Consider the following 15737-nt stretch of genomic DNA (forward strand, 5'->3'; position numbering starts at 1 on the left):
CCTGTTGTCAGTACTTTTTTTGTTCCACCTTCCCTCCAAGACGCTCAGCGAGGCATAAAGACTTGCCCCTCCTCCTCCAACAACCCTTCGAGGTAGGACAGCGAACGGCCCAAGGTCACCCGGAGAGTGCCAGAGTGGGGAAGACGAGGCGACTGGAACTCAAGCTCAGCCCTCCCTACCACTCCACGCCGTCTTCGGGCTTCCCCAACCACGCCAAGCCTATTTCCCTGCCCCCCATCCAATCCCCCCATCCCGGTCTTTTGCCCCATCATCACCGCCACTATCACGACGGCCTCACCAGCGGCCCGACGGGGTTTTGGGGAGGGTTGGAAGAGCTGCGCCTGGCCGGGCGGGCGGCCAAGCTGGGCAGCCGCAGCCCCTTCCTCAGCAGCTGCAAGGACATGACGGCAGCAGCGGCGACTCTCTCGGTCTCCTTGCCCAGGCGGCGGAACAGCAAGATGGCAGCCCAGGAGCGGAAGTAGCGCAATAGAAAAAGCACAGGGTGGGTGGGACTTCCGTTATAAAGCCGGCCGGCGGAGGGGGCTGGCTGCGGGAGGGTGGCGCTCCACACTGTATGGCAAAAGCCCCCGTGTCTAGGTTCAGTTGGGTAGGCGCGTTGGTCTGAAGCAGCAGGACAGCGTTGGAGTCCTTTAAGGGGCACCTTTAAGACCAAGAAAGTTTCATTCTGGGTGGAAGCTTTCCTGTGCATGATGCGCACGCTTCACCGGAGACATTGAGACAGACTTCCTCAGCCCTTACATAGAAGTAGACTCAAGGGATGAGCTTTCGCGTGCATGCGCACTTCATCAAATACATTAGAATGGCAGGCAAGGTTCAGACTCATAGCCAGACTTATAGCCAGTGTTCCCTCTAAGCTGAGTTAGAGTGAGCTCGCTCACAGTTTTTTAGCCTCCGGCTCACACGTTTTTGTCTTCGCTCAGGAAGGAGGGCTCCAGAGCAAACTGATTCATGCAGCAGCCAAATCGCTCGCTCACGACTTTAATGCCAGTCGCTCACAAAGCAGAATTTTTGCTCACAAGGCTCCACAGCTTAGAGGGAGCATTGCTTATAGCCAGGGGTCATTTCTTAGAAAAAGATGTGCAGGAGCTCATTAGGATAACTCATTAGCATAACTCATTTGCATCACCGGAAGTGTGTCAGAAGGCAACACCCAAGGCTCAGACTCCACTGGACTGTTTTGGATTGCTAGCCATTGGGGGGGGGGGGGGGGAACGGGCGAGTCTTGCCCCCCCAGACCCTCACAGAGGAGGGAGAGCTTGTACCTGAAGGGGCAGGGGTGGGAGGGGCTCTGCAATTTACCTGGCTGCTTCTTGCTCCTTGTGGCCCAACTGAGGGCTGCTGGGAGCAGGGGGCGGGGCTTGTTGCATGTGCCCGCCCCCTGGGCTCCTTACTGCCGGAGCTCCGCTCCTGTGCGCTCCTGCAGGAAATGACCCCTGCTTATAGCTGTTCATTCTCTGGCTATGAGCCTGCCGTTCTAATGTATTGGGAAAGGTGTTGCATGCAGAGGAGAGCTCATACTTTGAATGAACCTTTGTTGGTCTTAAAGGTGCCCCTGGACTCTACATTTGTTCTACTGCTTCAGACCAACAGGGCTGAGCAGCTGGATCGATATAAGTGGATGTGTGTGTAGGGTTGCCAGCCTTCAGATGGTAGCTGGAGATCTCCTGGGATTACAGCTGCTCTCCAGGTGACAGAAATTATTTCGCCTGGAGAAAACAGCTGCTTTGGAAGGCAGACTCCATGGCATTATGCCCCACCCTTCTCAGGCTCCCCCCCCAAAATGTCCAGGTATTTCTCAAGCTGCAGCTGGCAACACGTGTGTGGTTGCCAGGTATAAGTAACTGAGCAATTAATAAGTATAGATAAGATTGGATTAAAGCAGTTGGTAAGACCTGTGAAGGAGCTGCGGTGGCTCAAGTGGTTAGGATGCTGAACTGCAGGCTGTGGAAGGTTGGTAGCTCAGCAGTTCGAGACCCGAGTGTACCGCATGACGGAGTGAGCTCCCGTCTCTAGTTCCAGCTCCTGCCAACCTAGCAGTTCGAAAGCAAGAAATTGCAAGTAGATAAATAGGTATTGCAAGTAGGTTTTGAAACGGAGATGAGCACCGCACCCCTAGGGTCGGATTCAACTGGCTTTCTAGCAAGGGACCCTTTACCTTTACTTTTAAGACCTGTGAATAGCAGCAAATTGGCATACAAATAAAAGTTTAATGAACAGACGTGAGGCCTCTGCTTTAATCCAATTTTAGCTGTACCTATTGCTCAGTTAGGGGGCTGCAGTGGCTCAGTGATTAAGACGCTGAACTGCAAACTGGAAGGTCAGTAGTTCAGCAGTTCAAGATCCAAGTGCCGCGTGATGGAGTGAGCTCCCGTCTCTGGCCCCAGCTCCTGCCAACCTAGCACTACGAAAGCAGGAAATTGCAAGTAGATAAATAGGTACTGCTTTGGTGGGAAGGTAACAGTGTTCCGTGAGCCTTGGCATCTATTCATGCCGGCCACATGACCACGGAAATGTCTTCAGACAGCGCTGGCTCTTCGGCTTGGAAACGGAGATGAGCACTGCACCCCTAGAGTCGGATTCGACTGGTTTTCGAGCAAGGGAAAACTTTACCTTTATTGTTCAGTTATGTTATGTGTCTTGACTCTGACTAGCCCTTCCTGGCAACCAACCACCCCCTTTTCTACCTGTATGTAAGACTTGAAGAAGTCTGTTTCAGTGTATCTGATTAAGTGTGCATGCACACAAAAGGTTATACCCAGACTAAAATTTTGCTGGTCTTAAAGGTGCCCCTGGACCCAAACTTTGTTCTTTTTTTTTGTTTGTGATTGTATGTTTTCTTTTTCTCTCTCTCTCTCTCTAGACTTTTTGGGATGACACTTTTTCTTAGTGTATTTCTGTGACACTGCATACTTTTCCTGCGCCCTCCTCCTTTTTAAAAATCTTTGTTATGCTCCCTTTCCCCCCTCTTATTTTAATATCTTTTAGTCTCTTTTTCCAGTGTCGTCTTCTGTAATTCTGTACGCTTTCCTCTGTAACCGTCTTCTTCATTTTTCTTTTTTTTAAGTGTCATTCTAGATCAACAACTGATTCTCCATTTACTGACTTCTTTTCTCTTATTTTTTCTCTTTTCAAAGTTGCTTGTTTATCTCTTTATTTTTTCTGATTCTATGATTTTTGCATTACTTTCTTCTAACCTCCCTCTGCTCCCCCACCCACTCCTCTTTAATAATGCCTTGTTGCTTTGGGAAGAATTGTAGGGGGGAAAACAGTTCACGTCTAGACTGGCAGCATTGGCATTGGAGTTGGCCCCCTTCCGATAGATAGATAGGAGGCTGGCTGGGAAAGTTGATGCCGCTTTTGGTGTGGGCTTACCCATGCCCCTAGCAAAGGGACAGAAAGGTGTTATGTCTTGGTTTAAAAGCTCCTGCTTATGTGTGCACTATCCTTTCCCATCCCATAATTCATTGAGGCTGCGGTTACACACACTAAATAATCCACTTTCAATCCACTTTCAGTGCACTTTCCAACTGGATTTTACCGTGTATGAACTGGCAAAATCCAATTGGAAAGTGCATTGAAAGTAGATTATTTAGCGTGTTCCTGGGTGAGGTCACACGGTCCTTTTGATCGGGGTTCGCCGCTTTTCCCTCGCGCATTTAAATTTCCCGTTCACGTGTGCCGATCCGCCTCCCGTGCCGAAGCAGGCTTACTCCCGCAATTGTTCCGGTTTTTCCTGCCCCCTGGAAAATAAAGTATTTTTCTGGCACTTGCCCTTTGAATGCACGATTTCGCCCATCTGGACAGCCATCTTTCGCAATGATTGCGATTAGGGCCGTCTGACCGCTCTTTGTGCGATTTTTTAAAAAAAAGCTTCCGGTTTGAGCGCTTGAGTAAACATGTGCTTAGTAAATCCATTATTAAACGTTATTTTATTTTCATTTCTCTGTTTAAAGATAATATGAATTTGCTGTAAGAAACAGAAGCCCCTTCCCCAGGAACTGTCAGAGCTTGCAGCACCCTGGAGGCTGGGGGGCTCCGGCAGCCTGGAGGGGGGGGCCGGCAAGGAGGATGGCGGAGAGGTCGGGGCTGAGCCTTTTTTCGTGGGGCAATGGTGGCAGCAGCAGCGGCACCACCCCCCACAGCGGCGGCAGGAGCAGCAGCCGCCGGAGCCTGCCCCGTGGCTGGCAGGATCGCCTGGAGGGACTCGGCGGGGTGAAAGCTCCGCCACAGCCCCGACGAGCTGAGCTGAGTGCAGTAGCCTCTCGGCCAGTCCAGTCTTCCTTTTCCCGCCCCTCCGGGGCTTGCTGGAGCTGTCAAGGACAATTTAGCCAAGGCATCAACACGGGTAATGCAAAAAAGGATAGCCAGAGGAAGACGGCTGATTTTCCTTAGGAGCTGGCAGGCGAGCGGGTGGTGGAAGAGAGGGGCCGGCTGCATCTAACCAGTCCAACCCGAAGAAAAGTGTCCCCAATTAAATTAAAGCAGGAACAAAGCGCTATTACCATGCCGGTGTGACCACAGCCCCTATCAGCTTAAAGGTGCGACTTTCTTTCATCGCCGTTTCATATACTGACAACTGTTGTTCCTGTCACATCTAGGAAGCTGAGCAGGGTCAGCCCTGGTTAGTACTTGGATGGGAGACCACCAAGGAAGTCCAGGGTTGCTATGCAGAGGCAGGCAACGGCCAACCACCTCTGCTCATCTCTTGCCTTGAAAACCCCGAGTAGGTTAGGCAGGATGGGAGAAAAAGAGTGACCAGCCCACAAGCTTCTTGGCAGTGTGGCACTTTGAAGTGCAGTTTCCCAGAAACTAGTCCACCGCTCCAACCCTTACACCACACCGCATCACATTCAGATTATGTGGCTATTAACACTGTGTGCACCATGAAGGGCACTGCTGTGTTGCCAGTAGGGGGTGGCCATCCTCCAGGTGTGGCCAGGAGTTCTCCCAGAATTGCAACTGGTTTCCACACCACAAAAATCAGTTCCCTTGGAGCAGAAAGCAGATTTGGAGGGTGGAATCTGGCCTCACATCCCTGCTGAGTTCCCTCTGCTCTCTTCCCACACTGTGCACCCAAATCTCCAGGAATTTCCTGGCCTGGAATTGGCAACCCTGGTTGACAGAACAGCACAATATATCAAGATCCAGAGCACAACACAGACTTGTGCAGTCAAATCACAAAATATTTTATTCCAATTTGGAGAGTGGCTCCAACTGCAGCCTTTGGATGAAAACAGCAACTGGCTGCTGCCTGAAAGAGGGAATTTAACCCTTCAACTAATGGGAAGTGAGATTCCTGCACTGTTGTTATTACTGTAACAGGAGAGAAGACAGCATTTAAAAACACAGGTCTGTTTCCCTTTGAAACTGTTAATAATAACACAGGGAGGCCAATTTTAATTAGTGAAAGGGAGCAGGAGTTGGGGAGTTAAATCCCATCTTCCCTTCCCCAGTTCAAATTGCACCTGTGTCTACAATTCCCTTTTTACAGACTGATGGAGATCCGTTGATTCTTCCTTATTGTAGGGGAAAGGCTTTGCTATTGATTGCAACAACCCTGTGAGGCGGGTTCGGTTGAGAGAGAGTGACTAGCCCAATGACCTTCATGGTTGATTGTGGATTTGAACTCATCTTCCTAGCCTGAGTCCAGCACTGCTTCACAGTGACCAATAAAAGTGACAATTAAAGGGTGCTGTGCTTCTAGATATTTACATTATTGTACAGTTATCACAACCAGCTGTCCACATAGCTCAGAGTAGGGTAGGGGCAATACTTCTGGGGCCAAGAAGGGTTTTTTTTCTGGTGAATTGGAGCCCCAACATATTCTGCAAGCTCTTTAGCTGGGATATTGGTTTTTGTTCTCTTTTCATGACAGATTGTATGGGGTTTTCACACCCAGGATGTTCACAGGCCAGTCAAGGGCAGGATTTCCCTCCCCACACAACTTTTCCCATGCAAAGCAGGGGTGCTAATTAACATTTGAAGTGCTATGACAGAAGAAAGTTTGGTTTGTTTGTTTTTTTAATATACTTACTTCATCTATAGTCCCTCTTACCTGCAGCGGCAAGATGCAAAAGACACATGCAAGAAATGTCACAAATCTCACTGAAACACTTTTGGTTTCCCTTAAAAATAGTGTTGCCAGCTCCAGGTTGGAAATACCTGGAGATTTTGGGGGTGGAGCTTAAGAAGGGCAGGGTGGGGGGAGGGGAGCAACCTTAGCCGAGTATAATGCCATAGATTCCGCCCTCCAAGCAGCCATTTTCTCCAGGAGAACTATCTTGGTCATCCGGAGATCAACTGTAATAGCAAGGGATCTCCAGGTACCACCTGGAGGTTGGCAACTCTACTTAAAATGCCAAAGAGCTTGTGCCTGAGGAACTCACAGCCACAAGATATGACAAGAGAGCTTTAAATGAGAACTTGTCTCAGAAGAGAGCTTTAAATGAGAACTTGCCTAAATTCATGGATCTGTCAGCTGCTATTACCCATATCATAACTCCTTTCTGTATCAGTTTATTGCTTGTTTTACATCTTGCAGATACATCCGTCTGTAAGAAACAGCCAACGCATCTTCACTTTGCAAATGAAATAGGAGACCGGTTCCTGGATAAATATGGAATTTAAATCACACATTCAACTGGTACTTGTGCTGAATGCAAAATGGGAATTAACGCGGGTATAAACAAGAATTGAGTGCAGGGATTGTACGTGCGTTCACTGTAACTTGTGAACAGGGCTAGTGTACCTCCGAATACCAGCTGCTGGAGGCAAAAAGCATGGAGAGGGCTCCTGGCCCCTTCTTTTGGGAGTTACACAGAAGCATCTGGCCAGCCGCTATGGGAACAGGATATGACCCTTGGTCTGAATCTCCCAAAAGTCCCAGTCAGCTGCGGATGAAATCAGGCAACCATCTCGAATTATGTGAGACCAGCCCTGAGAAAACCCACGAATCTATTTGCTTCCCTTTGAAAGGTTTCCCTTGAGGTGCTATCCTGACCAACAAAGGCTTCACATTCGACTCAGGGCCAATGTTCCCTTTAAGCTGTGGAGTCTTGTGAGCAAAAATTCTACTTTGTGAGCTACTGGCACTAAAGTTGTGAGCAGGTGATTTGGCTACTGCATAAATTAGTTTGTTCTGGAGCCATCCTTCCTGAGTGAAGACAAAAATGTGTGAGCCGGAGGCTAAAAAACTGTGAGCTAGCTCACACTAACTCAGCTTAGAGGGAACACTGCTCAGGGCCCCTGATCCATGAGGACGTAAAGGCTGAGCTTCTGCCCAAAGTGCTGATCACCCAGGAATGGATGGAGAAGATGTCGTCTTTATTTCATTCCCCCCCACCACACACCCTGTTCCCCTCTCAACCTTAGAAGGGAAGCCAGGTGCAAACCAGTTTCCTCCCCCCCATAAACTTCTCCACATAAGGGCCGGGATCTCGCCGGGGGCCCTCAGCTATTCCTGGCTGAGCTGCCACCAGCGGTTTCAGAGGGATGACACCTTCTCGCCTGCACACATTTGCTCTCTGTCCATCTCGGCACCCTCCTCCCGCCACACTGCTGCCCCTCCTGAGGAGCGGTTAGGAGCAAACCGATTCCCTATACTCCTCTGCTCTGGTGTGCAGCACACGGAGACCGGAACAGCCAAGCACCCACATCCCTTAGTGCAGGCCAACGGATGTGGTTTTCGGCATCAGCCCGTGTGTTCACAGGGCTTACACACTAGACCTCGTGGCTGCTCCCAGCCCCCTTTTCTCTCCCCCCTGGCCTCCAGTCTGAAAAAAGATGCTGCTGAGGTAGAAACCAGTCCCAGCTAGCTGAGGGAGGCTTCCATTGGGGATAGAAGAAGGGTTATAACTTATTGAGATCGTTGAAGCCCAAAAACTTCTGACAGAACTAGCCACGCTTATGGTTGCCAGCCTCCAGGTGGGGCCTGGAGATCTCCTGCTACTATAGTTGACCTCCAGACATCCGTGGTCAGTTCCTCTGGAGAAAATGGCTGGTTTGGAAGGTGGACTTTATTAGGGTTGCCCCGTCTCTCTTCTCTGCCGACGGGGGATCCTGGCTTGCTTCCTGGGTCTTCAGGCGTGCGCGCCTTCTACAGGGAACGCTCTGGCATTCGGCTAAAAACTCTGTGGTCACCATAGAGTTTTTAGCCAAATTATTTATTATTTATTTATTATTTACTTATTATTTTTTATTTATAACCTGCCAACCTAGCAGTTTGAAAGCAAGAAATTGCAAGCAGATAAATAGGTACCACTTCGGTGGGAAGGTAACAGCGTTCCGTGCGCCTTGGTGTTTAGTCATGCCTGCCACATGACCACGGAAATGTCTCCGGACAGTGCTGGCTCTTCGGCTTTGAAACGGAGATGAGCACCGCAACCCTAGAGTCAGACTCGACTGGCTTTCGAGCAAGGGAACCTTTACCTTTACCTTTACTTTTCCTGCACAAGCAGGCTACAGTGCCCCCCGCACAACGTGCCATGTGCGATGACGTCACCTCTGGGTGACGTCATTGCGCTGGGCACATCGGGTGCAGTGGGCTTTTGGGGGGCAGGGCTCCCCTCGCCAGCCAGGTGGCTGGCGGCAGATTGGGTGCCTTGAAATCGGAACCGTTGCCCACATCGGGGGGTTGGCAACTGTAGACTATGGAGATTTGGGGTGGAGCCTGTGAAGAGGTTGGGGACTGGCAGGACCTCAGTGGGGTATGATGCTATAGAGGCTACCCTCCAAAGCAGCCATTTATCCCAGAGGAACGGATCTCTTCATTTTGGAGATCAGTTGTAATTCTGGAAGATCTCCAGACCCCACCTGGAGTCTGACAACCCTAAATCCTGTAGAGCTGCTGCCAGTCAGAATGAGTAATACTGATTTGATCTCCTTGGAGTCCAAGGGACTCTCAAGAGTCTTCTCTAGCGCAATAATTCCAAAGAATCTATTCTTCGGCGCTCACCCTTCCTTATGGTCCAACTCTCTCAGCCATACATGACTACTGGGAATACCATGACTTTGACTATGTGGACTTTTGTTGGCAGGGTGATGTCTCTACTTTTTATTATGCTGTCAAGGTTTGCCATCGCTTTCCTCCCAAGGAGCAGGCGTGTTTTAATTTCATGGCTGCAGTCACCGTCTGCAGTGATCTTGGATCCCAGGAACATGAAGTCTGTCACTGCTTCCACGACTTCCCCTTCTATTTGCCAAGGGGTGATGGGGCCAGATGCCATGATCTTCATTTTTTTGATGTTGAGTTTCAAGCCAACTTCTGCGCTCTCCTCTTTCAATCTTAGCAAGAGGCTCTTTAGGTCCTCTTCACTTTCTGCCATTAGGGTGATATCGTCTGCATATCTGAGGTTGTTGATGTTTTTCCTGGCAATCTTAATTCCAGTTTGTAATTCATCCAGGCTGGCATTTTGCATGATGTACTCTGCATATAAATTAAATAAACAGGGTGACAATATACATCCTTGCTGTACTCCTTATCCTATTGTAAACCAATCAGTTGTTCCATGTCCGGTTCTAACTGTCTCTTGACCCTTCTACAGGTTTCTCAGAAGACATGTGAGGTAATCTGGTACTCCCATCTCTTTAAGGACTTGCGACAGTTTGTTGTGGTTCACACAATCAAAGGCTTTAGTGTAGTCAGTGAAGCAGAAGTAGATATTTTTCTGATACTCCCTTGCTTTCTCGGTAATCCAGCGAATGTTAGCAATTTGATCTCTCTTTCCTCTACCTCTTCGAAACCCACCTTGTACTCTTGCAGTTCTCTATCCACATACTGCTGAAGTCTAGCTTATAGGATCTTGAGCATGACCTTGCTAGCATGTGAAATGAATGCAACTGTGCGACAGCTTGACCATTCCTTGGCATTGCCCTTCTTTGGGATTGGAATGTAAACTGACCTATTCCAATTCTGTGACCACTGTTGCATTTCCCAAATTTGCTGGCAAATTGAGTGCAGCACTTTAACAGCATCATCTTTTAGGACTTTGAATAGCTCAGCTGGGATACCGTCATCTCCACTATCTTTGTTATTAGTAATGCTTTCTAAGGCCCATTTGACTTTACACTCCAGGATGTCTGGCTCGAGGTCAGCAATCACACCATCGTGGTTGTCAAGGACATTTAGATCCTTCTCGCAGGGGTCATTTCCTGCAGGAGCGCACAGGAGCGGAGCTCCGGCAGTAAAGAGCCCTGGGCCGGGCACATGCAACAAGCCCCACCCCCTGCTCCCAGCAGCCCTCAGAGAGCAAGAAGCAGCCAGGTAAGCTGCAGAGCCCCCTCCCCAGCCCCCTGGTCCAAAACAGTCCAGTGGCACCTTAAAGACCAAGTTTTATTCAGGTACAAGCTCTCCCTCCTCTGCGAGGACAGATCTGTATGTTCCCCCCCCCAAATAGCTAGCAATCCAAAACAGTCCAGAGGAGCCTGAGCGGTGGGTGTTGCCTTCTGACACACTCCCGGTGATGTCAGGGGGTGTGGCATGTGCAAATGAGTTATGCTAATGAGTTATGCTAATGAGCTCCTGCCCCTCTTTTTCTACAAAATGACCCCGTTCTCCTATTTGATAATCTGGCACACCTGGGGAGCGTCAATCTTGGTTCATTTGGGCATCCCCCTCCCCAGTACCTTGGGCATTTGAAATGTACTGGGTTCGAGACACATGTAGTGATCAGCTCATAGTTTAATAGTGATTCAGCTATACACTAAGACAAACTAGCTGGACCAAAGCCCTGCTTAAATCCGTGCATGACACCACACCCACCCACACCCACTACCCGTGATACGCTATCTACAGTGCAACTGCTGGTCTATAGGTTCCTTCCAGGATCCTAGCTATCTATTGTTCTAGGTTTCAAGCTTGGTCAGTCAGTGCTGGGCCCAGGACATAACAGCATTTCTTCAAAGATTACACACACACGTTTTTTGCATCCACATTACAACCTGTTCTGTAGCTGCAGTTAACTGTAGAACAGACACCTTCCTCTACAGTGAGGGCAAATGGGGTGAAGAGTGTCGCTGAGGTAATCTGGCAGGGACAGCCGTCTTGAGGCTCTTTCCCTCGACACTTACGAGATTCTCTGCTTTAGATCTCTTCCCAGAACTCAGCTGTTTCAACCCTCTACTTTAACCATAACCAAAGCACAATTATCTACATTTCCTTGTCTTCTTCTCTCGCTAGCTCCGGCCTCTCTGCCATCCTCCTCACATAGAGATCATAAATTCTTTGGGGCCGGGTGTCAGAGGCCTGTAATTTAATTGCTAAAATATTTATATCGATCCACATCTCCAGGACGGCAAACAAACACATATTTTAAAGTTTAAATAACTCAGTTACAAGCCAAAGCACAGATTAAAACAGGTTTTAAAAATAGGCCAATAAAGCGAATGAGTCCATAGAAGCCAAATGATTGCAGCAGTACACCTAGGGATGCCAGCCTCCAGGTGGGACCTGGGGATCCCCCGGAATTACAGCTCATCTCCAGCTACAGAGATCCGTTCCCCTGGATAAAATGGAGGCTTTGGAGGGTAGACTCTATGGCATTGTACCCCACTGAAGTCCCTGTCCTCCCCAGGCTCCACCCCCAAATCTCCAGGAGTTCTCCAACCTGGATCTCGCAAACCCTCCCCTCCCCGTCCCCCACCGGTGGCCAGGGGAACCTGGCAACCCTACATAGCAGATTAAAATAAAAGGTACCCAGAAAGCTCTCTGCTAAAGAATTATCTCGTTTTACAGGCTTAAAAAAAGCAAAGGAATGAAGGAATCGGGTAGATCCCTGCAAGGTTTCCAAGAAACCCCAGACAAAGACGGGCCCCCATTTCCCTATCGGCTATTTTTGGGCAGGAACGCACACAGGAACGGAGTTCCGGCTGGCTCCCAAGTTGGCCACACCCAGCAGGATCTCATTAGCATAATAGGCCACACCCAACAGCAGGAACTCATTAGGATTGGCTACATAAGGGGTGTGTGGCCTAACATGCAAAGGAGTTCCTGCTCCAAAAAAAGCCCTGGGTTTTGACAACAAACAAGGTAAACAGAATAAGAAGCAAAAGGTGGGTGTGGCTGGATGACCACACTTCTGGTAACACAGGGGTGTGGCCTAATATGTCAATGAGCTGTGCTGTCATGGGTGTGGCTTAATATGCTAATGAGTTCCTGCTGTTGGGTGTGGCCTGTTATGCTAATGAGTTTCTGCTGGGCTTTTTCTGCAAAAAACCCCCTGGCAAGACCAACTTGACCTAAGCCAGATCACGTGGTTGTCCTTGGACCCAGCAGTGTGACCAGGCCCCCCGGGAATTTTCCCGCCAAGTTCTCCTCTCTCTTCAGGCCTGCTGAGGTTGAAGTTATAGAACCGCCATTAAAAAAGACGCTGTCCTGCACAGCAGCCCACTGTAATCGGACTGAAAGGGTGTCTGGGGGAGAGACTCCTAAGATGATTTACATGAGCAGTTACAGTCATACAGGGTGGGTGGTTAGGGATGCCAGCCTCTAGGTGGGACCTAGGAATCCCCCAGAATTACACTTCATTTCCGGACTACACAGATCAGCTCCTCTGTAGAAAATATCAAGAGTCCAGTAGCACCTTAAAGACTAATGAAATTTGGGCAGGGTGTGAGCTTTCGTGAGTCACTGCTCACTTCTTCAGATCACACAATGTATCTGAAACAGTGAGCAGTGGCTCACAAAAGCTCATGCTCTGCCACAATGTTGTTAGTCTTTAAGGTGCTACGGGACTCTTGCTATTTTCTACTGCTACAGACAGACTAACATGGCTACCTATCTTGATCTGGAGAAAATGGATGCTTTGGAGGGTGAACTCTTTGGCATTTGTTATGTATTAGGTCTGGAACATTCCAGGACTATCTACCAGAGACTGGCAGAGCTTGGAGCTCTAGAACAATAGCCCACCAGGACTCTGAAAGTGACCAATGAGAAAATAATGTTATGTAAATACCCTATTGTTGGGAGTTGGGTGTGGTTGGGTGTGGTTTTTGCAGGCTACTTAAACAGGGCCGTTGCCCTGGAGTTTCAATCTTGTTCCTGAAATCGCTAAATAAAGTAGAGCTGTTCACTGCAATGCGTCTTGAACCCAGTATTTAATACTGGCGATGAAGATGGGATCCTGTTGAGTGAGCCTAGAGCCCATCTGCACCACACCACACACCGAGCTCCAGTGCCACGCGCATCGCACCGCAACTGGGACCATGGCTGCCGCTCCAGAACACTTCGATGCATTCAACGCCACTGCTGAGGACTGGGACTTCTACATTTCTCGCTTTGAGTTCTTCCTCTGAGGTTGACGAAGATGTGAAGAAGTGCGCCACTTTCTTCCGGGTCTGTGGCCTGTCCTCCCCAGGCTCCGTCTCCAAATCGCCAGGAGTTTCCCAACCTGGACCTGGCAACCCCCCCCCATCTCCCACCAGAGGCCAGGGAGGACATGTCAACTCTGTGGGTGGTCCTTCAAGAATCCCGCCCCCCACAACCACTTACGGCTTTTAAAATTTTATTTTTGTTGGTTAAAAACTTTTATTTTCTTGGGTATTGTCAAACATTTAAAAATAATTTTTAATCATCCAATTATCCCCTTTTCCCTAACCCTCCCCCAAACGGCTTCCCGCAATGCGTCTCCCTTTTGTCCCAAAAGTTCAATAAGTCTCAAGATAACATCAATTAGCTTAATATTGTTCTAAACACAGTAAATTTTGTTTCACGTCCCAGTTTTTTTCTAGGTACATTTTAAAGTCCCTCCATTCCTCAAAAAATTCTTGGTCTTCCTTGTTGTTCAGTTTTCTAGTTATTTTATCCATTTCTGCCATGAACAGAACCTTTTGTATCCAGTCTTCTATTTCTGGTATTTTTTCTTGTTTCCAACATTGCGCATAAACCATTCTTGCAGTTGTTATCAAATACCAGAACATAGTTTTTTTCTTTACGTTTACTTCTTCCATTTTGAGTCCTAAGAGCAGAATTTCAGGTGCCTTCTTGAAAGAACATTTCAGTATCTTTTGCATTAAAATTTAATCTTTGTGGCTCGTAAAACAATACAAAGCACCATTTACAAGGGTTGCCAACCTCCAGGTGGCACTTGGAGGTCTCAAACGATTGCAATTGATCTCCAGATAGGGTTGCCAGTTCCGGGTTGGGAAAGACCTGGAGATTTAGGGGTTGGAGCCCGGGGAGGATGGGTTTGGGGGAAGGGAGGGACTTCAATGGGGTATGATGCCATAGAGTCCAGCTTCCAAAGTGACGATTTCCACCCGGGGAATTGATCTCTGTCACCTGGAGATCAGTTGTAATAGCAGGAGATCTCCAGCTGCAACCTGGAGGTTGGCAACCCTATCTCCAGATAAGCAGACTCAGTTTCCCCAGGAGAAAATGGCTGCTTTGGAAGGTGGACTCTATGACATTATACTTTACTAAGGTCCCTCCCTTCTCCAAACCCTTCCCTCCAAATCAATGTTCCCTCTAAGCTGTGGAGTCTTGTGAGCGGAAATTCTACTTTGTGAGCTGCTGGCATTAAAGTTGTGAGCAAGCGATTTGGCCACTGCATAAATTAGTTTGCTCTGGAGCCCTCCTTCCTGAGCTGAGACCAAAATGTGTGAGCCAGAGGCTAAAAAACTGTGAGCTAGCTCACACTAACTCAGCTTAGAGGGAACACTGCTCCAAATCCTAATTATTTACAGTGTGAGCACTGCTGCCTTGGGGCCCCTATTTGGGGGAAAGGTGGCATAGAAATGTTTCAAATAAATAAATACATATTATCAATGAAATGTTGTTGTTTGTGTGTGATGCCTGTCTTGCAGGCTTCGGAAGAGCTCTGTTGGATCAGGCCAGGCCAGTGGTCCATCTAGTAGTACTGCATCCTGTTTCTAGCACTGGAAACTAACCAGATGCCCTGGGAGGGCTACAGGCCTGTTATGATGATTAGCGACTGGTGTTCAGAGCAGTAGAAAAAAGCAAGAGTCCAGTAGCACCATAAAGACAAAAAAAAAATTGTGGCCGGGGAGGAGTTTCCATGAGTCCCTATTATCTGAAGAAGTGAGCAGCGACTCACACGGAAGCTTCTATCCTGCCACACATTTTGTTTTTGCGGTGCTACTGGACTCTTGCTCTTTTAACCGTTCCTAGTTTAGTAATTCCGTGTAAGTAGGAAAAGTAGCACAGCAGGCCAAAGGACCTTTCTTCCTGATTTGCTAATTTTCAGTTTTGCAGGGAGTTTTTACATGGAGGAACTAGGGATACCGACTCTGGGTTTGAAAACTCCTGGAGATTTGGGGACAGAGCCGGGGAATGGTGGAGTTTGGGGGACAAAGGGAGCTCAGCAGGGTTGCCAGCTCTGGGTTGGGAAATACCTGGAGATTTTGGGGGTGGGGCCTGGGGAAGCCGGAGTTTGGGGGGGACAGGACCTCAGCATGGCATAATGCCATAGAGTCCAGCCTCCAAAGCAGCCATTTTCTCCAAGGGAACGGACCTGGATTGTCTGGAAAGTAATTGTAATAGTGGGAGATCTCCAGTTATTACCTGGAGGTTGGCAACCCTAGAGCTCAGTATGAAGTCCGCCCTCCGAAGCTGCCATTTTTCCTAGGGGAACTGATCTCTGTAGTCCAGAAAGCTGCAGCCGCTGTAATTTGGGGAGGATTCCAGGACCCACATGGAAGTTGGCAACCTTAGAGGGAGTGTTAACCATGTGACCTCCCCTCCCCCCGGTTTGAGTTGGTAC

The 15737-nt window shown here is 48.7% G+C and overlaps 1 long non-coding RNA gene across 1 annotated transcript in view; it reads right to left on the reverse strand.

Annotated features, from left to right (window-relative positions):
* Positions 1-492, reverse strand: part of LOC107118261 — a 3213-nt gene extending 2721 nt beyond the window's left edge. The window contains exon 1 of the long non-coding RNA XR_001482756.1: positions 299-492. This is a non-coding gene — a long non-coding RNA (uncharacterized LOC107118261). The remainder of the gene's footprint in view (positions 1-298) is intronic.
* Between the last annotated feature and the right edge of the window lie 15245 nt (positions 493-15737).

The sequence above is a fragment of the Gekko japonicus genome, unplaced genomic scaffold (genome assembly GCF_001447785.1).
Source record: "Gekko japonicus isolate JY-2015 unplaced genomic scaffold, Gekko_japonicus_V1.1 scaffold713, whole genome shotgun sequence".
NCBI lineage: Eukaryota > Metazoa > Chordata > Lepidosauria > Squamata > Gekkonidae > Gekko > Gekko japonicus.